Source organism: Castor canadensis, chromosome 4 (assembly GCF_047511655.1).
Source record: "Castor canadensis chromosome 4, mCasCan1.hap1v2, whole genome shotgun sequence".
In the NCBI taxonomy this organism is placed as follows: domain Eukaryota; kingdom Metazoa; phylum Chordata; class Mammalia; order Rodentia; family Castoridae; genus Castor; species Castor canadensis.
Window position 1 is genome coordinate 151,103,434 of NC_133389.1, and position 26,680 is coordinate 151,130,113.

General features: G+C 37.5%; 1 protein-coding gene across 8 annotated transcripts in view; it reads right to left on the reverse strand.

Annotated features, from left to right (window-relative positions):
* Positions 1 to 26,680, reverse strand: part of Hycc2 (hyccin PI4KA lipid kinase complex subunit 2) — a 100,667-nt gene that overhangs the window by 53,033 nt on the left and 20,954 nt on the right. For all 8 annotated transcript variants that reach the window (XM_074071382.1, XM_074071383.1, XM_074071375.1 and 5 more), the window contains one exon: positions 6,869 to 6,966. The gene's annotated coding sequence lies outside the window, so the exon portion shown is untranslated. The remainder of the gene's footprint in view (positions 1 to 6,868; positions 6,967 to 26,680) is intronic.

Below are 26,680 nucleotides of genomic sequence, written 5' to 3' on the forward strand. Positions count from 1 at the left end.
CACATGGATAATAAAATTTAATGTTTAAAAAGATAACCTGGCTATATGTAGGAAAGAAATGGTAGGAGAGAGGGTGTTATTTAAAAAAGAAAAAAGAAATGGTATCCCTTTCACAGCTAGCTAACAAATTCTTCCACAGTACAAAAAATTAAAAAAAAAATAAAAACAGGTTTGGGGCTGAATTTGATTCCCACCTTTCCCCTTCCCCCCCAAAAAATCCAGGTTCTCTTGAAAAAAATTTTTTTCCTTCTTGGAGGCACTGAGGAGTGAACTCAGGGCCTCATGCTTGTGGGCAGCACTCTACCACTTGAGTCACTCCACCAAGTCTTTTTGCATTGGTTATTTTTGACATCAGGCCTTCCTTTATGCTTTGGCTAGAATAGACCTAAGTCCTCCTATTTGGGCTGGTCCACATAGCTGGAACAACAGGTATGTACCACCATATCCAGCTACTGGCTGAGATGGGGTCTTGCAAACTTCTTGCCTAGGTGGCTTTGAATTGCTATCCTTCCCATCTCTGCCTTTCAAGGATTACAGGCTTGAGCCACGTGCCACAACTCAAAATTTTAATTTCTTGAATAGCTACTAATTATCAAAATGTTTTCTTATTAACAAAGTACCTGTATAACTCACAAAACTACTACAATAAGCTGAGCGGTGGTAGCTCACCCCTGTAATCCTGGCTACTCAGGAGGCAGAGATCAGGAGAATCAAGATTCAAAGCCAATCCAGGCAAATAGTTTGAAAGAACCCTATCTCAAAAATACCCAACAAAAAACAGGGCTGGCAGAGTGGCTCAAACGGTACAGTGCCTATCTAGCAAGCATGAAGCCCTGAGTTCAAACTCCAATGCCATCAGAAAAAAAAAAACAAAAACTAGACAATAAAAATCAGAATCAGAACATTCTTCTAGTGAATACCTATCACTAAAATATCAATAGAGAGGATGTTGCCATGTATTTTAAAGGGACACAACATAAAGATATCATAGTATTTTTACTGTTTTAAAAATCATGTTATTTGCTTAGTAAAGGTTTGAATCTTCTAAGATTAAAATCTACATTCATTGTTTACTCATATATGGGGGGCAGCGTATGATACTGGAGTTTGAACTCAGGCCCCTGCACTTGACAGGCAGGAGCCCTAACCTTTGAGCAATGTCCCCAGCCCACAGTTTACTTTCTGGACGTTATTTTAGACACATAAGAGATTAAGATTTAACATTTTTTTCTCTCAATTGTTTTAACACATTTTGCAAGTCCATTTTTTTATGATGATTTTTTCAACTTATTTTTATCACATCCTAAAGTCTTACCTATATTTGGAACTATTTCTGAGCTACTTTCAGACTAAATTTGCACCAAGATTACAATCTTTTAATTACTATGGCTTTATAATATATTTTAATATATAACAGTACAAACTCCTATCCTTTTTTTTTTTCTAAAAATGTTTCATCATTACTGCCAGCTTCATTCTTTTAGATAAATACACTTTTGTTGGGTTTCTTCCCCATATCCAACCTCAGTGGGATTAAATTTATAAATTAACTATAAACAATATGTGCACAATACTGCATTATCCCACACAGGATTATGGGATATACTCTTACTATAAACTTTTATGTTTTTTTTTTCACATAAGTTAACACATTTCCAATTAATTCTTAGGAGGTTTGTATTTTTTTGTTTTAATTGTGATCAGACTATTTTCTATTATGTTTTCTAACTACACGTTGTTATACACACAAATATAAATAAAACATTTTGACATCAAAACGAACACATTTTTAGATAATTATTTAAAACACGGACATGGTTTAAGTCAAGATTTCTCTGTTTTAGGAAACATGTATAAACTAGTAAGTCATCTTTTAGTTAACTGCAAGGAATTAAAAGTTTTTTTAATGTATGCTACTACTTTATAGAAAAGGGCAAGAAAAAAATAGCTATAATTAATCAGTAATTTTTTCAAATTTTCTACAAAGAACACAAACTTTTTAAGCGCAAAAAGAGCCAAGGGCTAGAGGCTCACGCCTATAATCCCACCTACTTAGGAGGCAGAGATCAGGAGGATCATGGTTTGAAGCCAATCTGGGCAAAATAGTTCAAGACCCTATCTCAACCAAAAAAAAACCCATCTCAAAAAATGGCTGGTGCAGTGGCTCAAGATGTAGGTCCTGAGTTCAAACCCTAGTACTGCAAAAAACAACAAAAAAAGCAGCAGTCAAAAGAAACCCAACCATAATAAACACATCGTTTTAATCAGATGCATATTATACAGAATTCCTACCCATAAATAGGGCCCAAAATATTTTGAAAAACACATTTTGAAAACACTTTCCAAGTAAGCCTGATTACTATCCTCTGGTCTATTTTTGTTTTTAAAATCCCATTAAGGCTAAAATTCTCATTTTATTTTTTAACTTTTTTTTTTTTTTTTTTTTTGTGATGGCATCTTGCTATGCTTCCCAGGTTGTCCTCAAACTCCTGGCTTCAAGTGATTAATCACTTCTGTCTCCACCTCAAGAATAGCTAGGACTATAAACTTGTGCAATCTCACCCAGGTCATAAATTTTAAAATTCCTATTTGATTTGTCCTGTAATCAGAAATTTGACTAAAATCTCTCCAATTTCTACCAATATCATTTTTAAAATAAGTTAAATACCCCTAAATAGAGAAACATACTGATGTCAATAAACAACCACTTCTAATCATAACACTGTCAATATTTTCTCAACACTATACTACTACTAATTTTAAGACAATATCTACCAACTAAGTACAAAAACGAAACACTCCTTTATTTAAAAAAAAATGTTGGCCAAAGGACTAGAGGATAAACTAACCCCCATAATCACATATACTTTTTAAAAATTACCCTTTATGTTTCTGGCCACTTTTGGTCTTTGTACTTATGGCTTGGCAAGCTCTTCTAGCTCTTTGTCTATGGCCTGATTAGACTAAGTTAAAATGTTATTATCTTCTCCAGGAAGCCTTCCTTGTCTACTAAAAAGGGCTCCCTCTTCTTCCTGTCTCCAACCTTGATCACTCTGTCCACTTTAGCACAGTACTTAGCAAAATATGTAATTGTCTTACTTGTTTACTTATGGTCTGCCTTTCCCATTGGAATCTATCTTCACAGGGATAGGCACTGTATCTCAAGTAACAGGCACATAGCAGGCACTCAAACATCTGTTGATTTTACTACTGTGTATGAACATAATTTAGTCACTACATAGATAAAAGGAAACAGTGTAGGAGGGTGAATATTGTGAATGTACTCATGTTACGAAAACAGAAAAATGAGACCTGTTAAAACTATTCTAAGAATGAGAGGAGGGGGAGATAAAGGAGAAAGATGGAGTAAATTAAACTAAGATATATTGTAAGCACTTTTGTAAATGTCACAATGTATCCCCAGTACAACAATATGATAAAATAAATTAAAAACAATTTAGCACCTTTAGCTCCCACAGCTTTTTTTTGTTGTTGTCGTAATGAAATCTGGGATTTTTTTGTCTTTATTTTCTATTTAGTTAAGCTACTAATTTTATTTGGAAAAATAAATACAGACAGAATTTAAATAGCTTCTTCATAAATCACCCAAAAGTTTTTGACAGGTAGATACTCTCTCTGATCCATGAACCAATATCAGCATTGCTCTGCTCTGAAATTAGAGACTGAGAGATTTGGCAATTTTGCTGTCTTTGAATTAACTGGTGTATGTCAGGAGATCTTCTACTGAAACAATTGTTTATTTCAAAGCTGTGCTATATAATGATACATTGTATACACTTTAAACAACATTTAGGAATACAAATTCAATTAAAATTTTAACTCCAGTGTTGTGTTAATAATCTCAAAAGAAATGAAAGCTGAATAAAAAGCTAAATTCTAGAAATGTCAAGTATGAGTACTACAGCTATTTCACAATTTAATTGGTCACTGAAAAGCTTCTTTTGACAAGAAACACTTTGACTTCAAAAATGTCGAAGTATGAGGGGAGAAAAAAACACATGTCTTAAAAGTAAGGCTATAACTGTTGAGCCTATCAAGATGTTGGATAATAGATGCTTTCTATAGGCAACAGAATCTAGTGGTTTTAAAGCAGCAGTTTGCAACTCTGGGGGAAGGGGCCTCAGAACCCCTTTCACTAAAAAGTTATTTATTGCTAGGGGCATAGCAAAATGGTAGAGCACTTGTTAGGCAAGTGTTGAGCCCTAGGTTCAATTCCTAGTATTGCAAAAAATTATTAATTAATCTTAAAAATAAGCTCATTACATGTTAACATAAATAACAGTTTTAAAAGAAAATGATATTCTTCCGAAACAAAAAAAAAAATTCAGTGCCGGAAATGGTAGCTCACGCCTATAAACATCAGCTACTCAGAGGGTAGAGACTGGAAGACATGGTTTCAGGCTAGCCTGGGCAAAAAGTTAACGAGACCTCATTTCAACAAAAATCTGGGTGTGGTAGCATGAACCTGAAATCTGAGCTACAAGGGGAAGGGTGTAAAAGAGAGGATCACAGTCTATGACAGCCAGCCCAAAAATGTGAGGCCCTACCTGAAAAGTAACTAAAGACAAAAGGGATGAGGCATGGCAAGCATGAAACCTTGGATTCAAACCCTAGTATAGTTCCCCACCCCCAAAAACAAATTAGTGTGAACAGCACTAATTATGCTTGTGTGTGTATAAATCTCATAGTTGTGTCTATATTCAATCTGCCGCTAAAAAACAGTTTTCAGTGTTTTTGAGAGGATGACATTTAAAGAAGCAAAGTTTATTTATATGAAAAATGTTTTGACCTCACAAGTTTCATTAAAGGATCTCCAGACCACATGCTGATTTTGGATTCTGAAACCAGTCTCTAAAGTTAAGGTTACATACTGCCTAGCTATATTTAAACCCTCTTACTAGCTACACTAAAAAATTCTATGACTCTGTTGTTTCAAAACTGAGAATAAAGGTGTCTACTTATAGCTAGTGTATACTTAGAGTAGACTCTAACCAAAAGGTGAATATATTTGTCAGGGTATTATATAATTAATCTTCACGATTCTTTGTACTTTGAAGTGGCTTCTGTTATTTGTATCTAACAGATAAGAAAATTAAAGTGTAAAAAGGGTGAGTGACCTATACAACAGTTTGGGTGGTAGAACTCAATTTAACACCTATTGGCTGGGGATGTAGCTCAGTAGTACAGCATTTGCCTAGCATGCACCAGGCCCTGGGTTCAACGCCCCAGCAGTGCAGGCAGATAGATGGATAGATAGATAGATAGACAGATAGATAGATAGATAGATAGATAGATAGATAGATAGATATGGAATGTAATACCTACTTTGAAACCAGTGGTTGAGGGTAGGGGTATGGCTTAAGTGGCAGAATGCTTGTCTAGTTAGTACAAGACCATGAGTTCAAACCCTATAACTTGTCAAGATGGTGGAAAAAAACAACCCTATGGTTGAAAAAGGCACTATGTAATCTGGCCCCTGTTTTATGGCTCATATTACTCTCCCCACTGCTTTCTATGCTCTGGCCATACTCAATCTCTATAGTTCATGCACACTTTCACCACAGGGCATCCTGCAGGCTGTCCAGCCAGGAATGCTGTCCTAATCCTGCTATTTAAATAGAAGACTCCTTCCCATCCTTCAAGTGTTCCAACCACTTTATCTAAATAACCTTTCCCATTCCTTGGTATTTTCTATCCCAAAACAAGACTCATTTGCTTCTTAGAGCTTTGTATTTTTTTACTTGGTTATTAGACATATTATCTACTGTCTATCTCCTTGACCAGATAGAGTAAATTCCACGAGAACACATTTCTTGCTCACTGCTATTCATTCAGAGCTAGCAAACATACCATGGTATTTGGATATAAGACAGGTAGCTAATTACTTGTATTTGTTGAATAAATAAACCACACTGTTTAAACCCTTTACAGGAAATTGCTTAAACCCTTAAAGCTTCAATTTTCTATAGTAGGTTATTTTCTAACTCTAAAATCCTAAAAACATGTTTTGGGGGCCCAAACAATGGGGTTTGAACTCAGAGTGTTATACTTGCTAGACAGGCAAGCTACAATCTGAGTTACACCAACAGCCCTTTTCATTGTAGTTATTTTTCAAATAGGATCTTACTTTTTTTATGCTCTGGCTGCCCTGGACATTTTGCTCTTTGCCCCCATTTGGAACCTTGTCAGTGTGAAGCTTTCAGCAACCTTGTCATTGTAGCTACTTATGAATTCCTACTAGGTGCATTCCTTTGGGGAATTCCAACTAGATAATTTTGCCCCTTCCTAGTGTTCTCCTTTACCTGTTTTGGCATGAGTTAGTTTCTGTGGAAACAGTGGACTGGATGGGTTTTATGCAGGATCTAGGGTTAGAGCCACAATGGATTCGGGGATGAGAATTTTCTTTTTCTTTTGGTTTAGTACATTTTGTACACTAAAACAGCAGAAAGAGCAGTAGCTTATTTTTTAAATAAGTAAAATTAAAAACTCAATTCCTTAGTTGAACTACCCAACTAGTCAAGTGCATGACTAGAGTTTACAATATCAAACAGCATACACATAGAACATTGCCATGATCACAAAAGTTATATTGAATAGCACTGATTTAGATGTAGCTAGACAATGCAATTATGCTGAATAAATCCAATAATTGAATCAATGTAGAATTTAGGTAATTCTGTATTTTAAAAAAAGCAATTTTTAATAGGCAGTTATTAAGATGTGATGTTTTCAGGTAAAATTACCTAATAAACAGAAATTATTCATCCAAGAGTATCAAAAACTAACATGTCTAACCACATAGGAAATTCATTCTTTATCCTTTAAAAAATTAACATCATAATTTTACCTGTTTTAAGATCAGTTTTCTAAAGGAGGTGGTGGCACAGGAATGCCGCAGAGTTCGAGTGTGGAATTCATTTGTTGAAAGTTAAATATCTCCCAGCTCTATAACAAAAAAAAAAAAAAAAAGAAAAACTATGAAATGTTAAGATAAGATTCTCAAGAATATAATCCAAGCTGGGCAACAGTGGCTCATGCCTGTAATCCTAACTACCTGGGAGACAGATCCAGAGGTCTGCAATTCCAGGGTAGCCCAGGCAAACAGTTTGTGAGACTCCCATGTCCAAACTAACCAGAACAAAATGGACTAGAGGAGTGGCTCAAGAGGTAGAGCACCTGGTTTGCGAGTGTGAAGCCCTGTCCCTGTCCCAGTCCCACACCAAAGAAAAAGAAAAAGAAATATAATACAAAGAAGACAGAAGAGTTTTGATACTTTTTTTTTTTTTTTTGGTAGTACTGGGATTTGAGCTCAGAGCTTCGTGCTTGCAAAGCAGGCACTCTTCTGTTTGAGCCACACCTCCAGTGCATTTTGCTCTGAGTATTTTGGAGCTGGAGTCTCGAGAACTATTTATTGGGGCTGGGCTTGAATTGCAATACTCCCAATCTTAGCCTCCAAAGTAGACAGAATTACAGGTGTGAGCCACCAGTGCCCAGCTTTGATAGTACATTTATGATTACAGCTCAACTCATTTTTCTAAAATTATGGTTTCTAGAAAGCATGCATGTATACCTTTATCTATCTATATATGTACATGTACATATATATGTACTTCTAAAATATTCATGCCCCTCATCCTCTCCTTCCCCCACCAGCTATTATTCTAAGCTTTGAAATACAGTACAGCGATATCTCTCTCCCTTTCACACACATCACACTTAAATAAATCCTCATTAAAATTTCAATATTTTAGGGCTGGTGGAGTGGCTCAAGTGGTAAGAGCACCTGCCTAGCAAGTGTGAGGCCCTGAGTTCAAACCCCAGTGCCGCCAAAAAAAAAGGAAAATTTCAATATTTTAATTCCCAGTGCCATGAAAAAAAAAAAGAAAGAAAAAGAAAATTTCAATATGTAGGGCTGGGGATATAGCTCAGTGGTGGAGTACATGTTTAGCATGTTCAAAGACCTTACCTTTGATCCCCCGGTAGGAGGTGAAATTTAAAAAAAAAATGAAGTATAAAATTAAGCTTAAATAGTATCAAAAGACTATTTCCTGCATGGGAGGGGCAAGAAATGTTTCTTTTTTCCCATTTCTCCCCAGTTTTATCCTGCTATACTAAATTTCTTTCCTAATAAACTGTAGTATTGTTTTTACTAAATATATATATATTTATGAGGAACCAATGGCTCATGCCTGCAATCTTAGCTCCTCAGGAGCAGAGATCAGGAGGATTGTGGTTTGAAGCCAGACCTAGGTAAATTCATGAGACCCTAGCTTGGAAAAAACCCATTACACACACACACACACACACACACACACACACACACACACACACACACACGCCAGTGGAGTGGCTAAGTTCAAACCCCAGTGTCACTCCCCCCACACACACACTATCAAAGGCTACAAAATCATTTTGATTGCATGTCATGTAACTGCAATGTTGCTGGGTACCAGTGGCTCACGCCTATAATCCTAGCTACTCAGAAGGCAGAGATCGGAGACAGACATCAGGAGGATTGTGGTTAGAAAACCAGCACAGGCAAATAGTTTGCAAGACCCTGTCTTGAAAACACCCATCACAAAAAAGGGCTGGAGGAATGGCTCAATATGTAGGCCCTGAGTTCAAGCCCCAGTACTGAAAAAATAAGTAACTGCAAATTTTATCATTAAAAAAAAAAGAACATGGAAAATGCTGCTAACTCTAATTTTTTGGCATAAAAATAATACTAAGTTCCTTGGGCAGACAGAATCATTTTCAAATAGCTAAACATAAAGTCTTATTAGAAAGTAGTAACTGGACTGGAGATATGACTCAGGTGGTAGAGTGTCTGCTTTGCAAGCTTGAAGCCTTGAGTTTAAACCCCAGTCCCACTACAAAAAAAAAAAAAAATCCAGGAAAGGAATGACTATTTTCATGTATTTGCTGACTATATCATCCATCACAGCTTATAAATCCAAAACAGTAAAAGAAATTAACACCTTAATGTGTTCATTAGCCAGGTGCCGGTGGCCCACGCCTGTAATCCTAACTACTCAGGAGATCAGTTGATCACAGTTTGAAGCCAGCCCAGGTAAATAGTTCCTGACATACTATCTCAAAAAAACCATCACAAAAAAAGGCTAGTGGAGTGACTCAAGGTATAGACCCTGAGTTCAAATTTCTAGTTCATTAACAATATGCACCTTTTAAATAATAAGAATACACAACAAAATTCTCTTACAATTATCATTGTAAAGTCTCCAATATTCTTTAGAATCAAAGGGTTAGAACCCCTTCTTTCACCACGGCAATGACTTTTTCTCTTATATATTGAGCTTTCACATGAAACTTTTATTTTATGAGTAGATTCATATAGTGAGGGACTTCAGAAGGACTAATGGAATATCTCTGGAAAGAATACATACAAGAAGACCTGATGTGTGGCCTATGCCTGTAATTCCAGCTACCTGAGAGGCAGAGAGGAGTTTCATGGTTTGAGGCCAGCTTGAGCAAAAGTTATCTAGACCAAAAACAAGCCAGGTGTGGTGGCCACAAGTAGGGTCTCAGCTACTTTGGAGGTGGAAGTAGGAGAATGGTGGTTTGAAACCAGCCTGGGGAAAGTCAGTGTAAGTTAGTGTGAGACCCTATTTGAAAAGAACAAACTAAAAGCAACAGGGCTGGGGGGTGTGGCAAGTAGTAGTGTAACTGACAAGCAAGTGTGAATCTCTGAGTTCAATCCCCAGTACTGCCAAAATATAAAAAATATACATGAGATGCTGGTAACACTTTGAGCAGGCGCACTTGATGCCAAGGAAACAGGGTAAGAATGAGATAATACTGTCCAGAGTCTCTATGGTTCTTCAGATAAAAAAATCTGGCACACAATAAAAAATTACTAAGTATACAAAATGACAAGAAAATATGAATAACACTGAATAGAAAACGGACATGAAAAATCAGTTCCAATAGCAGAGTTAACACAAAATGACAATTATTTAAAATAATTCTAGCATATTAAAGAAAATAAAGGAGAAATGAACAAAATTGGTGAAAGAGGCATTTACCAATTAATTAGGATCTATAAAAATAATTAAACAGCTGGGAACAGTGGCTCACGCCTATAATCCTAGCTACAAAGGAAGTAGAGATTGGGAGGATCACAGTTTGGGGTCAGTCTGGACAAAAGTTTCACAAGACCCCATCTCAACCAATGGCTGGGTATGGTGGTATACAACTGTTACCCCAGCTAGGTGGGGAAGCACAAATAAGAGGATCGTGGTCCAGGCCAGCCACGATATAAAGCAAGATTCTACCTCAAAAATAACTAATGCAAAAAGGGCTAAAGTTATGGCTCAAGTAGTAGAGCACCTATCTAGCAAGCTAGAGACCAAATTCTATACAGCCAAAGAAATATTAAACAGGCACTCTAGACCTGAAAAATACAATGTATGAAATTAAGAACTCAATATATTGGTTCCATAGCATGCTGGACACAGCAGAGTAGAGGATTAGTAAACTAGAAAACAATCAATAAAAATACCCAAACCAGAGCATAAAGAGAAAAACGAGAAGAAGAGATGAGAAAGGAAAGGCAGGGGGAAGGAGGAGAGGTTTAGAGAAGTATGTAAAAGGTCTAAACCACATACACACACACACAACAGAAGTGCCAGACAACAGGAGAAATAGATAAATGCAATATTCAAAGAAAGAATAGCTGAGAGTTTTCCAAACCCAATTAAAGAAATCAACCCAGAAATTCAAGATGCTCTGCCAACTTCCAGCAGGATACAGTAAAAGAAACCATATCTAGAATATCATAATCAAACTACAAAAGGAAAGAATGAAGAGAAGAGAAGGAAAAATAATACAAAAGCAACAATTTGGGAAGAGTTGACCTTCAAAAAAAAAGAAGAGAGCCAGGCATATGTGGATGTGGTAGCATATACCTATAATCCCAACACTAGTAGGCTGAGGCAGGAGGATCTCGAATTCCAGGAGACCCTGTCTCAAAAAAAAAGGAACAGGAGGAAGAAGGAAGAAAGGAGGAGGAGGACAAGTTCTACTACTACTACTCAGATGCAGAGTGTTTCACCAGAAAATTCTTCTAAACAAGGAAGAAACATCAAGCTTGTTACAAAGTCTTCTATAGAACAGAAAATAATAGAAAATGTCCTCGTTTTTAAGAACCAGTGCAACCATGATGGCAAAAATTGATACAGGTATTATATAAAAAAGAATTTACTGTAGACACACAGCAGTAGCTTTGAAAATATCACCTGATCATCCATTAGGTATAGAAAACACATGACAAAATTCAAAACTCATTCATGATAAACTCTATTCAAAGTTCACACACACACACACACAAATCCATACAAAGCCCACAGTATCATAATCAATGGTAACACTGAAAACTTAGCATCTCAAGCAGAGAAAAAAAAGACAAAAATGACCATTACCACCATTTCTATTCAACACTATACTACAGGGCTTTTTCCTAGTATAGTAAAGCTAGAGAAACAAAAAAAATTAATAATAATAAAGACTAGAAAGGAAGAAATATCATTATTCACACAAGATAGGATATATACCTAGAAAACCCAAAAGATTCTACTAATTATTAGAATTAACAAGTGAATTTATATTTCTGAATATAACAAAAAAACAATCATGCTTCTATAAACTAGTCATGGATTTAAAACAAAAGTATAACAGCATTAAAAACCAGAATTACTTAACAAAAGATGTGCAAGACTTCTCTAACAACACTGGAAACATTTTTGAAAGAAACTTACAAGTATCTAAATATAGTTTAGTGTCACTTAATGACAGGGATTATGATCTAAGAAATGTGTTGGTAGGTGATTTTGTAGTGTGTAAACATCACAAAATGTACTTATACAAACCTGGTCTCTGATGATATCAAGACAACGCAGTAAACATGAGATGTATGAAGTTGCTGCAGGCATAGCAGCAGGGTAAACATTTTGTTGCAAGTAGAAGTATACTCTAAAAAGTGATATTAAAAAGTATGGCATAGAAAATATACAAATCAGTAACACAGGTGTTTATTATCATTATCAAGTATTATGTACTGTACATAACTGTATATGCTATACTTCTATAAGCAGCGTTGAAGGTTTGTTTACACCAGCATCAGCACAAAACACATGAATAATGTATTGCATTAGGCAGTTATAACAGCTACAGTCCATTAGGCAACAGGAAATTTTCAACTCCATCATATATGCAATCCATGGTTAACTACAATCTCCTTAGGCAGTACATAACCATAAATGGAAAGATATGCTATGTTCATAGATTGAGAAGACTCATAGTAAAGACATCAATTCTCTCCCAAATAATTTCTAGTTTCAGAGCAATCTTAAGCAAATCCCACTCCCCTCTTCCCTTTTAAGGAGAAACTGAAAAGAGGATTCTAAAATCCCTATGTAAATGCAGAGACAAGAATAGTCAACAGAATCTTGAAAAAATAAAAATTGGAGAATACTCTTATTAAGACCTGTTATACAGCTATAGTAATTAAATCTGTACAAGTATAGTAACTAACACTTACCAGTGGAAAGTGTATAAACAGGCATACACAGATAGGATTGCCTGAATGTAACAAAGGTAACATTGCAATGCAATGGGGGAAAGTAGTCATTTAAATAAAGATGCTGGGTCAACTGGATATCCCTATGGAAAATATTGATCACAAAAGTAAATTCCAAATGGAATATAAATCTAAATGTGAAAAGAAAAAAAACCTTACAATCTTTGTAAGTAAGGCCCTTTCCTCCCTTCCTTGACTTATGGTCTCATTATGTACCTAGGCTTGAACCTCAGCCTCCCACATATGAGATTACAGACATGCACCATGCCCAGCTTTGGCAAACATTTTCAAAACTGGACCATATTAAGTCTGCCATCAAAAAACAGATTAAGAGAATGAAAAGACAAGCAAAGGCCTAGAGGAAGGTATCAACAATGGTATGCCTGATATCAACAGAGGAGAGATCTGTGATTGCTTGTGGTGGGGCAAGGAAAACTATGACATCCAGGGAGAAAACACTACCAGCTAAACCAGGACCACTTACCCTTAATCATGAGCCTAGTACTGAGTATGGAGGAAAAGTGTGACAAGAGAAGGGCCTTCCACTTCTGGACAAGACAGTGAAAGGAACTCAACCTTGACAGGAAAGAATTTATCTTCTTGCTTGAAATAATTTAAAAATGACAAAAATACATGGAAAAGGTTTTCAAGACTCTGGACACAGTCAATAAAGAACAATCAAGTTGCCCCAACTTCCTCCCTTAAAAGTGTTCAGGCTACAGTAGAAAATGCAGGCTAAATCTGGCATACTCCCTGAGTTAAGAAGGTAGACCTGAGAATCCAAGTGATACAGGGGCTAGGCAGGGAGTGAGGAAACCTGATGGCTAAGAACCATGGCTAGGATGTTGATAAGGAATCACATCCTAGACTGCTGGCATTAATAGAATGGCAGGATTGTGCTCACCCACAGCCCCTGGGGCCCACAAAAAAATAAAATGACAACCCTAGTCTGACCATCTAAGGCCAAACAAAAATGTTCCCTGTCTGACATATGGGAGGAGATGATGACACATAGCCCAGTCTCTGAAAGTTAATGACACATAACCCAGTTTTCCAATACTAACACCACCATGTCACAGACCCCATCAAAAGCTTGAGTTCAGCACTGCATCTTGAGCCTGCCCACTCAGCTGGAGAGGGCATTTTTGCTTGCTTTTGCTTCCATTTGCATTAATAAACCTGCTTCTGCTTAAGTCTCCTCTGTGTCCATCCTTAAATTCTTTCCCTGATAAGACCCAGAACTTTCTGATCCCTGTACTTGGTGACTGGAATCCGGTGACATATTTTAGAAAGCCAAAACAGTAGAGGGTCTCAAGGAGACCCTCTACTCAGGTTCAGGTGACTTTATTCTGATTCCTTACAGATAGGGGAGGAGGGCGCCTTTTCAGTTTTACTCTCTCCTTCTAGACTATTACCTTGTAAAACTTGCAAACAGTGGAGGTTTACTCTTCCTCTCTCCAGTGTCTGGGAAAATCAATTCCTAAACCACAACTACATGTAAAGATTTTGGGCTCTGTGTTTTCACTCCTTTCAACTTCTACTAAGATGGTTTTGCTCTTCAAGATCCTTTAGAAATTTTGTTATTCTTAGCCAGCCCTAGCAGGAATGAAACATTCTGTAACTCTTAGATTCATGTAAGACAAAAGGGGAGAAATGTGGAAAGGCATCTTTTTAAAAAAATTCAAGCAGCAGCAAAATTTGCATAGTTATCTGCAGTTATATGTGGACATGTGGTCTTTGTTTCCTGCTGTCATACAGTTTGGGCTAAAAAGAAAAAAAAAAGGCAAGCCAGGTGCTAATGGCTCAAACATGTAATCTCACCTAGGTGGGAGGCTGACTTTGAGGTCAGCCATGACAAAAAGTTCACAAGACCCCATCTCTAGTAGCTTGGCAGAGTGGCATGTACCTGTCATCCCCAACTATGCAGGCAGCTGAGATCATGAGAATCACAGTTTAGGGCCAGCCTGGGAAAAAAGTTTGAGAGACCCCATCTCAACAGAAAAAAGCTGGGCATGGCAGCATCTCAGCTGTAGCAGTATGTGTAAAATAGGATGATCATGATCATGGTCTGTGCCAGTCTGGGCAAAAAGCAAGACCCTATCTCAAAAATAAACAATAAAGAGGCATGCCTCTAGTGGTACAGCACCACACAAAACTGTGAGTTCAACTCCCAGTATCACCAAAAAAAAAAAAAAAAAAAAGGCAAAAAGGAACTAGAGTAGGTAGGAGTTAAAGATATAAAGGAGGAGAAAGTAGAACATTTTTGGATTAAAAAAAGGACTTTGTATATAAATACATTTTGTCTTAAAAGCACAATAATGTTCCAAATTGAAAACAGGACAGAAACAGAAGGCTACAAGCGTGTTTCAAAAGGATTGTGTTAGGATTTATGCTGAGATACAATTAATGGAATATGTTAGGGCATGAGAAGACTTAAGATAATTTTAAGAGGACATTCTGTAGATAAAAAGGTTTTTACATGGTAAAATAAGGTTTTGTCTTAAAGGATTATTCCAAAATGAAAATAGACAGATGGAGTCAAAAACAAGAAGGTAAAAAGTATGTCGTAAAAGAACACTGTAAGAATTATGATGAAATGTAACTGATAAAAGAGCTAATGCTGTCTTGATAAACTTATAAAAGATCTCTAAAAGCTTCCTCTTAAGCCCTAATAAAGCTGGGACACAAAGAAGTACATCTTTCATCTTCTCTCTGAGATGACCTACTCTCCTCTGTAAGAGTGTATCCTTACTTTCCTTAATAAGCTTTGCTGTTACTTTTGCTAGGTTTCATATCTTGCTTGAAATTTTCTCTTCTGGGAACATACTGAGGACATCAACCGAAACTCCTGATAGCAAGTAGATCAAGTGCAGAGGACAGAGTAATGGAGAAAGCAACACAGAGAAAGAACTCTGGAGTTCTTCACAGGATCCCCTCTAACAGAAGAAAAGTGATCAATACATTGCGTATGTGAAGAAACTACCAAAAAAGCAGTGTCCTGAATTCACACAGGGCCAGAAACAGGGCCTTTTCCCACCAATCAGATTAAAGACTGGATAAAGTACATAGAAGAGTCCTTCCTAAGTAAAGGGAAATGCTTAGTCTACACTGAGCACAGATCCAGTACTGCTTGTGCACAGATCCAGTACTGCTTGATAAATCTTAAAATCAAAACCTAAGCCGGGTGCCAGTGGCTCACGCCTATATTCCTAGCTACTTAGGAGGCAGAGATCAGGAGGATCACGGTTTGAAGCCAGCCAGTTAGCAAGACCTTACCTGGAAAACACCCATCACAAAAAAGGGCTGGTGAAGTGGCTCAAGGTGTAGGCCAAGTTCAAACCCCAGTACCACATAAAATAAAATAAAATGCTGAGTCATGGAAGTGCTAATTTTTTAAAAGATGACCTACACCAAAGCATAATATGAAAACCATAATATATGAGATGAAAAATAAATACTGGATGGGAATAACATTAGATATTCCAGAAAAAAAGATTAGTGAACTTGAAGACAAAGCAACAGAAATTAACCAAAATAAAACACAGAGAATCCAAATAATCTGGACTTCGTAAATGTCATGCCGACCTTTGGCAAGAAGAAGGGCTCCAATACAAATTATTAAATCCTTGGTAATCCTGGCTTTCTCCAATAAAACTACCTGAGGCAGTGGATGGATGGGATTTATGGCAAGATCTGTCCTCAAACATAAAAGAATCAATAGGTTACATCTATGTACAAAGTTAGGATAAGGTGGACTATATTTTGATATACTAATTTTAATCCTGAAATTTTCCACAATACTCAGAGAAAACTAAGGGAATATGGTTCTAGGCCCCACCCATATGCATAGAATTTTTCTTCTACCTACAGTCAACCTTAACACTATATAAACAGACAGTAACACAAAGCACTAGCTAATCTTCAAAAATATTTTATTGCTATAAACTGTTATGTTTTATAATATCTAGTACAGTGTTTCTAATTCCTTCTGTCGTAGACTACAATTAAGGAAGCACTGCATAGTTTAAGTTATCTGAAAGTCTTCTAATAGATAAGGAAATAACGGTGTAAGACACTACCTTTTCTTAGCTAATCAACTAAAAGCACAAAACTGATTAAGTGTTATGAGTATTATGTTTGATGTGCATTATGCATATTGAACATTACATAAAAATATAATACACTGTAAAACCTATATGAAAATAATCGTGTGTGCACTTGAAAGCCCTGTGATGTAAACACATACCATATGGTGCCCGATATGCAAATCAGCCAACCCTAAGTTGGTGTTGATATGCAAATGAAGCAACCCTAAACTGGCTCTGATAAACCCACTCCTCTATGAATACTTAAATTCCACTCACCATCAGACCATCTCCACTTCCTTCTGATCAACAACATGTCCATCAAAAGCAGACCCGGAAAAGGTGGACCCAGACACTCCACAAGGCCTATGGAATTCCCTGGGCATCCTGGAGACCTATGGAGACTGAGAAGTAGCCAGGACCGTTTTGGAGCCATGGATGGACTAAGATCAAGGTGAGCACAGCTTGGGGAGGAAAGCTGAGGCGCTATCGCGTGTTAGATTGTAACTCCCTGAAATAAAGTGTGTGTGTATGAGCAACTTAGTTCCTGCCTAATTAATTTATTTAGTGCCTGACTGACAGTTAACTTTACACCATTGCCTGCTTGCGACATTAAGCTAGAGAAGAGAGTATCAAAAGTTTAGCAAGACAGGTCAGTGTTACCAGAACTAAATCCATAGGCTCACTGTTCAAAAGCCAATACTTGAGAGACAAGTTGGTGGATAGAAATCAGGTTTATTCATGGGCCAGTACCCTGGGAAGATGGGGGAGAACTAGTATCAAAAACAAAGACCTGTGGCTCCAGTGGCGCAATCAGTTAGCGTGAGGTACTTATACAAAAACAAAGACCTTTGTTGGCCGTGTGGCTCAAGTGGTAGAGCTCTTACCTAGCAAGTGTAAGGCCCTGAGTTCAAACCCTAGTGCCGGCTAAAAAACAAACAAAACCAAAAACAAAGACCTTCTGCCTGGAAGGCAGGAGGATGGGGGGAGGTGGCCCAAACAATGTATACACATGTAAATAAATGTAAAAACAATAAAAGAAAAAAGATGTTCAGTCAAAATTAATTCATTAATTAATTAATTAACTTCCCAAAGCAAAACAAAACAAAACAAAAAACAAAGACCATTCTTAAGGAACTCAAGGTATGTGAAAGGGCCTTTATGGAGAGGAAAAGGAAGTGCAGGGGGCAAGGGCATTAAGACCATGTATTAGGCAGCGTCTTCATCATCCAGGACACGTGTCTTGTTCTCTTTTGTCTGGCCAGAACATCTCAATTGACCTTTACCTCAGAAGGTTAGTTCCTATAATTTTTTTGTAAAAATATTTTTATTAGCACATATTAGTAGTACAGGGAGGTTTCATTATTACTCTTCCATATATGGTTACAATTGTACCTTGGCTAGATGCACCCCCAACATCATTTTCCCCATCCCCTTACCCTCCTGCTTAAAACAATTTCAACAGGTTTATTTGTCCTATTTTTAAACAAGTATAAAGTACATCCATCATATCGATCCTCCTTCGCCCTCTCCATTCATTCACCCCTGAACAGGACCTGCTTTATATTCCTGTCTTTCATTTTTTTAAATGGATATTCATTGTTCAAAAGGGTTTCACTGTGGGATTTTACCCATGAATATATTATACTTTAATGCCTCTATTACTCTATTATTCTTTCTTCTCTACCCCCATTATTCAACAGCTTTCAGTACATTTCGTTAAGTCATCTTCCTACATAGATGGAATGTGTTTCAGTATTCACTATCATTCTCTTTTCCTCTCCATTCTCCCTTTAGTCCCCTCAAACAGTCTCACTATCACAAACATGTTCTATATATATGTATATATATTATCATTTTTGCATTTTTGTATACATTTATCTTTTGGGTTTATCTTCCACATATGAGAGAAATCATGAACTCCCAAAGAATCAACACCTAATGAGAAGTGGGCAAATGTGAACCAATTTTCAAAAAAAAAATTACAAATCGCCAATAAATACATGAAGAAATGCTCAACATATCTGTTCATAAAAGAAATGCAAATCAAAATGACACTGAGGTCAGGTGCCTATGGCTCACACCTATAATTCTATCTACTTGGGAGGCTGATCGGAACTGCAGTTCAAGGTCAGCTTGGGCAAAAAGCTCATAAAACATTTCCAAAATAAGCAGACCAAAACAGACTGGGGATATGGCTCAAGGACAGCTGCTTCACAAGCACAAAGCCCTGAGTCCAAACCCCAGTCCCAAAAAAAAAAAAAAAAAAAAAGACGCTGAAATTTCACCTTATTCCAATCAGAATAGCTATCATCAAGAACACAATCAGGATGATGGAGTGGCTCAAGTGGTAGAGCATATGCCTAGCAAAAATGAGGCCCTGAGTTCAAACCCCATTATTGCAAAACAACAACAAACAACAACAACAAAACCCAAAAAACAAAAACAAACCACATACAAACAAATGTTGGAGAGGATCGGGGAGGAACCCTTATACACTGTTGTTAGGAATGTAAATTAGTGCCGTATGGACAGCAGTATGGAGGCTCCTAGAAAAAATAAAAATAGAACTACCATATGATCCAGTAATACCACTCCTGCACAAATTCAAAGGAATATTCAAAGGGGAGACATTTATATATTCATGTTTATTACACCACTATTCACAATAGCCAAGCTTTGGAAACAGCCCAGATGTCCTACAACTGATGAATGGATTAAGAAAATGTGGTATATATATATATACAATAGAGTATTATCAGCCATAAAGAAAGAAGTTATGTTGTTTACAGGTAAACGGATGGAACTGGAGATCATTATGGTAAGTGAAGTCAGCCAAGTCCTATAATTCTGTAGACAAACATATTACTTCTCTGCAAGTTAAACCTCACAACAATTTGCTTGCTCTGTATTAGCTGATGCACAAATCTAAAGAATAAGGAGAAGCAGGGTGAGGATGTAGCTCAGTGATAGAATGCTTTCCTAGCATTCCTGACACCCTAGATTCAATACCCAGTACAGCAAAAAAAGAAAAATTAAAAAAGTTCACCAAGAATGAGGAGAAGCATTAACCATTCTGATATATCTGAAGATCACCATATATTCTGGGTTGTGCAATTCTAAAGAAAGATTATTTACCAGTTAATATTTTAATCACTTAGGTATGGCTTTTGTTTATAATTCAGAATGCCAGGCAAAAGGAAAGGAAGTAAAGAGTAATTCTGCCAACAGCTACAAAGGGGCTGTCATTGTCATGGTTATATCAGAATCTCTGGGTTACTTTAAGGATCAAGTAAAGGTGCCTGGTACACTACCTCTGCTGTGGCCATCATTTTATTTTTTCCAACCAATTTTTAAGAAGATATGTTCAACTACAAAAAAAGATGTTGTGGATACAAAAAAGTATTAAAATAATTACTTGCAGTTTAAATGTGCAATTTGATCATAACCACATATAGGCCATAGAAATATGAATGCTTCTGAGAGGTTATATTTCACTACTAGTCTTAATCCTCTACGTCTAGAAGTCACAAGTATTTCACACACACAAAAAAAGTATGCCCTAAAATATATGGTACACATAAAATTAAACTAGTAGAAAAATGCCCTTAATTAACTACTTATTTGAAGAATTCAAACCTTGACAGCAATATGATTGACTTCAATTTACATCATGGACATAAAAGCAGTCAGCAAATGAAGTAAGTGACAATATTATCACTGAAGTGAGAAAACTTTTAATCACTTTGATTTCTTTTTGTTTTGAATTAGGCATCTTTTCTACCTTCCCATAATGTAGATCATTCAAGAGTGCTTTCTGCTGTTTTACTGAATTTAGAATATCGGCACAAGTTTCTTAATGGAGCAACACTATAAAAGAGTTATGATAAACCTTTTTTTAATTATTCTTATGTGCATACATTGTTTGGGCCATTTCTCCCCACTACCCCTCACCTGCTCCCTCTTCCCCCCACCCCCCTTTGCTTCCAGACAGAACCTGTTCTGCCCTCATCTCCAATTTTATTGAAGAGAAGAAATAAGCAATAATAAGAAAGATATGCCATTTTTGCAAGTCTGACTAAGGGTAGCTATACAGAGAGATTCCCAGAATTGCTTCCACGCATATGTGTATTACAACCCGACTTGATCAATCTCTACCTGACCTCTTCACTACTTCCCAGTCACCCTCCCATATTGACCTCTGTCGTTTTAAGGATACTATATTAACTCCTCTATAGTGGGCACATCAAACACTTTCAAGTTTTTGAAAACTTTTTTTTCCTACCTTTCCCTATTCTTCATGTATGTGTTCTCCCCTCAGTATGTGATCCATGTCCAATAATATTACTGCACTTTTTTAGGTCTAAAGTCCACATATGAGGGAGAACTTAAGATTTTTGGCCTTCAGAGCCTGGCTAACTTTGCTTAAGATGATGTTCTCCAGTCCCATTCATTTACCTGTGAATGACAAGATTTCATTCTTCTTCATAGCTGAGTACATTCCATTGTGTATAAATACCACATTTTCTTAATCCATTCGTCAGTAGTGGAGCATCTTGGCTCTTTCCATAATTTGGCTATTGTGAATAGTGCTTCAATAAACATGGATGTGCAGGTGCCTACAGAGTATCCTGAGTCACATTCCTTTGGGTATATCCCCAGGAGTGGGATTGCTGGATCATATGGCAGGTCTATGTATAGATTTTTAAGAAGTCTCCAAATTTTTTTCCAGAGTAGTTGCACCAGCTTGCATTCCCACCAGCAGTGGATTAGGGTTCCTTTTTCCCCACATCCTTGCCAACACATGTTGTTGGTGGTGTTTTTGATGATGGCTATTCTAATAGGGGGGAGGTGGAATCTTAGTGTGGTTTTGATTTGCATTTCCTTTATGGCCAGAGATGGTGTGCATTTTTTCATGTATTTTTTTGCCATTTGGATTTCTTCCTTTGAAAAAGTTCTATTGCACATTTCTTTATTGGTTCATTGATTTTTGGGGGAGGGAGTAGCTTTTTGAGCTCCCTATATATTCTGCTTATCAGTCCTTTGTCTGATATACAGCTGGCAAATGTTTTCTCCCACTCTGTGGGTGGTCTCTTCAGTTTAGAGACCATTTCTTTTGTTGTGCAAAAGTTTTTTAATTTCATGTAGTCCCATTTGTCCATCCTTACTCTTTGCTGAGCTGCAGGGGTTCTATTGAGGAAGTCCTTGCCTATACCTATTGCTTCCAGAGTATTCCCTGCTCTCTTCTCTACTAGCTTCAGAATTTCGGGTCTGATATTAAGGTCTTTGATCCATTTTGAGTTGATACTAGTACAGGGTGATAAACGTGGATCTAGTTTCAGTTTCTTGCAGACGGTTAACCACTTTTCCCAGCAACATTTGTTGAAGAGGCTGTCTTTTCTCCATCGCATGTTTTTGGCACCTTTGTCAAAAATGAGGTGGGTATAGTTGTGTGGATTCATATCTAGGTCCTCTATTCTGTTCCACTGGTCTTCATGTCTGTTTTTGTGCCAGTACCATGCTGTCTTTATTGCAATTGCTTTGTAATATAGTTTGAAGTTGGGTATTGTGATACCTCCAGCATTGTTTTTATTGCCTTGGCTATTCGCAGTCTCTTGTGTTTCCAAATGAACTTTAGGGTAGATTTTTCAATCTCTATGATGAATGTTATTGGGATTTTGATGGGAATTGCATTAAACATGTACATGGCTTTTGGTAGTATAGCCATTTTTACTATGTTGATTCTACCAATCCATTAACATGGAAGATCTTTCCTCCTTCTGTAGTTTTCCTCTGTCTCTTTCTTCAGAGATTTGTAGTTCTCCTTGTAGAGGTCATTCACATCATTTGTTAAGTTTACTCCTAGGTATTTGATTTTTTTTGAGGCTATTGTAAATGGAATTGTTTTCATATATTCTTTCTCAGTTTGTTCATTATTGGTGTATAGAAAAGCTAATGATTCTGTAAGTTGATTTTGTATCCTGCCACATTGCTGAAGCTGTTTATGGTGTCTAGGAGTTTTTGGGTAGTTTTTTGGATTTCTGAGGTATAGAATCATGTCATCTGCAAACAGTTTCTTTACCTATTTGTATTCCTTTTATTTCTTCTTCTTACCTAATTGCTCGGGCTAGGAATTCCAGTACTATGTTGAATAGGAATGGGGATAGTGGGCACCCTTGTTTCCTTCCTGATTTTAGAGTATATGGTTTCAGTTTTTCTCCACTAAGTATGATGTTGCCTATAGGCTTGTCGTCTGTAGCCTTTATAATGCTGAGGTACATTTCTTCTATTCCTAGTTTTCTTAGCACTTTTATGATGAAGTGGTGTTAAATCTTATCAAAGGCTTTTTCTGCATCTATTGAGATGATCAAGTGGTTTTTGTCTTTGCGTCTATTGATGTGCTGTATTACATTTATAGATTTGCATATGTTGAATCACCTCTGCATCCCTGGGAAGAAGCCGACTTGGTCGTAGTGTATGATCTTTCTGATGTGTTGTTGGACTCGGTTTGCCATTATTTTATTAAAGATTTTTGCATCAATATTCATTAAGGAAATTGGCCTGTAGTTCTCCTTTTTGGAGGTGTCTTTGTCTGGTTTTGGGATGAGAGTTATATTGGCTTCATAAAATGAGTTAGGCAGTGTTCCTTCCTTTTCTATTTCATGTAATAGCTTAAGGCTCTGGTATTAGTTCTTCTTTAAAGGTCTGATAGAATTCAGCAGAGAATCCATCAGGTCCTGGACTTTTCTTTTTGGGGAAGACTCTTGATTGCTGCTTCAATTTCTTTTTGTGTTATAGATCTATTCAGGTGGCTAATATCTTCTTGGTTTAGTTTTGGGTGGTTATAAGTTTCTAGAAATCTGTCCATTTCTTCAAGATTTTCAAATTTGTTAGGCTCTCGAGGTAGTCTCTGATGATTTCCTGGATTTCCGTGGTGTTTGTTGTTATCTCCCTGCTCCATCTATTTTGAATGATAATTTTGCTAGGTAGAGTATACTAGGGTTGAAGTTATTTTCAATCAGTCCCTGGAATATCTCACTCCATGCCCTTCTTGCTTTTAAGGTTTCTGTTGAGAAATCTGCTGTGATTTTGATGGGTTTACCTTTGTATGTTATTTGTTTTTTCTTTATTACTGCCTTCAATATTCTTTCTCTGTTCTCTATGCTTGTTGTTTTAATGATTATATGTTGTGGTAAAGTTCTATTTTGGTCAAGTCTGTTTGGTGTCCTGCAGGCTTCCTGTACCTGAATGGGCATAGTTTTCTCTAGATTTGGGAAATTTTCTGTTATTATTTTGTTGAATATATTACGAATTCTTTTGCTTGCACCTCTTCTCCTTCTTCAATGCCCATGATTATCAGGTTTGGTCTTTTGATAGAGTCGTTGAGTTCTTGCATATTCCTTTCATAGGTCTTGAGTTTGACTAATAGTCAAACTTTAATTTCTATTTTATCTTCAAGTTCTGAGATTCTGTCTTCCTCTTGTTCTAGACCACTGGAGTGGCCTTCCACTGTGCTTTGTGTTTCTGTTTCATTATTTTTTCTGAGGTTTTCCATGTCATGGGTCACTTCATCTTTAATATTATCTATTTTCATCTTTAATTCATTTATCTATTTATGGTGTTCTCTGTTTCACTTTGGTATTTATTTAGTGCTCCTATGAGTTCCTTTGTTTCTGTGTCTTCTCCTATTCTTTATTTTTGTTGTCTTGAAATTTCTTGAATGCATCTTGTACATCTTGGTTAACTATGTCTAGTATCATCTCCATGAAATTCTCAGTATTACTTGCAGGATTTCTTCTTTGAGGATGTTTCTGTGGACATCGTTGGGTTCCTTGGTGTCATTTATCTTTGTTTTGTTGGAGTCCGGAACTGGGTATCCGTTTTCTTCATGTCCCTCTGAATCCTGTTTGGTCTGTAGTATGTCTCGCAAGCAGGTTTGGAGCCAGCAGTGGCAGCTGCAGCAGTTGCGGCAGCCCTGAAGTTTTCTCAGCATAACATGTTGTGGGGAAGCCTTCCATGGGCTAGGGTTAAGGGTGTTGAAGGTTTGATTCTGGTTTTGCTTTACTTCAGACAAGTCATGATAAATATTTTGAAATCAAGTCACAATATCATGCTATGTAATTTTCATGTCTAACAGAAAACCTTTCATCTTTTGTTTTGTTTGTACTCATCCATTCTTTTCATAGGCTTTTGTTAATAAAGGCCATTCTTCAAACAATGCTAGTCAGCACCATGTACTTATGAACAGAAATTCTAATACTAAAAAGTTAAATACAAAATATTTTCTTTCTATTCTAAAATAGAAATGTTTCTTCCTTTCTAGATTATTACAGTAAGAACCAATGAATCATGCCTTCAAGTATCCATGTCCTTTGAGTCTCCTCCCACAATGGCTCTGTGGTTGGCTGTGTGACTTGTTTGGACCAATGAAACATTAGCAAATGTAATGTAAAGGTATCAAAGGTGCCAACATATTGGACCTTGCCCTTTTTCTCATTGCTTTCAAAATGTAGCAGCTGCCAACAAATTGAAGGACAGACTGCAGGAGGTCCTAGAAGGTGATAATTGGCCAAGGAGACACTTCTCCTTCCCGGGAAACTTTTGTTTGCACCTGAGAGACATCTCCACCCTCAGGTAATACAAAAGGGCTATAAAAACCCAATTTCCAACCTGAACCATGGGACCATCGGTTTCCAGGTCCCCCAGAATTCCCCATTCTGCCTTTCTCTTCTCTTTTCTACAAATAAAATCTTTCCAACCTCTGCTGCTGGAGTCTGCCTGTGCTTTCATTCTCAGAGTGGACCCAAGAACCCTGAACACCTGAAAATTCCTGCGTGTCTTCTGTGCATATTTGGCAATGTACGAAGGGGCAATTCTTCACATGAGGTTGGTACAGGTTGTGCCAAACTGGAGGAGACTGCCTAGGAAGTGACTGTGATTGTCCAGCACCCTGATGGAGTCTGTCTTCCAGGAGAGCCCCCTCCTACCATGGCTTAGCTACTGTGGACCTCTTGGGCCAACTTTCTCTCCATCTCTCTCTTGTTAAGGAGGGTGTCTCCCTTGGGAACCCGAGGAAAAACTCTGAGCCCATTATACCTGTAAGGCAGGCAACCCGGAAAATCGGGGGCCAGTCAGGGGCTTATACCAGACTGCCAATGCTATGTGGGCAGAGCTGAACTCCAGTGCACTGAGAGTTTTTTTTCCTCTCAACCTTCAGCTTCCTCCCTCCTTAAACTCTCTCTCCCTTTTAAGATCTGACCCGCTTAGGAGATCTGAAAACAGCTGGTGGAAAGGAAAGTTTCTCTTCAAGCTATAAGGATGCTCTGGCCAGGGCAATTCCCTAGTGACACCTGAAGGATGGAGATGCAACGTCCTGACCTGCCCTGAGGCTCCAAAGGTGGCTAAGTCTCGGACCCCTCCAGCCATGTCCATGGCAAAAGACAATCAGATCTCTACACTTCCTTCATAGTTGCCATGGCCCAAGAGTGGAGGTCACCCCTTGCTTCCAGTGCTCCAGTACTGCCTCTGGCAGGATTGACCTGGATAGCAGTGATGACCAATAACCCCTTGTGCACTGAACCTGGAAATTCTCTTTTCCCACAATCCTCAGATTCTCCTTCCTCTTTCCTTTTAGATCAGGATGAATGATTCCCTCCCCCATTTGTTTTAAACAACAGTGGTCTTTCTTCTTTAGCCAAGTCTGGGAGAGATCCCTGAACCCCCTGTGACAGACACCAGAAAGTGCTACTCTCTAACTCAGGCTTAACTGTCTTTGTCAAGCATCTGGTTGATTTGGTTAAGAAGGTTCCACAGTCTGCCCTCAAGTGAAAAAAAAAAAGAGTTAAAGGGACAGAGACCTCAAAGGTCTTCTGGTTCAGCAGGTTCTGTAGTCTACTCTCAGGGAAAAAAACAGTTAAATGGAAGACCTCAATGGTCTTCTCCATTTTTTTTTTCCCTTACCACCACCACCACCACAACA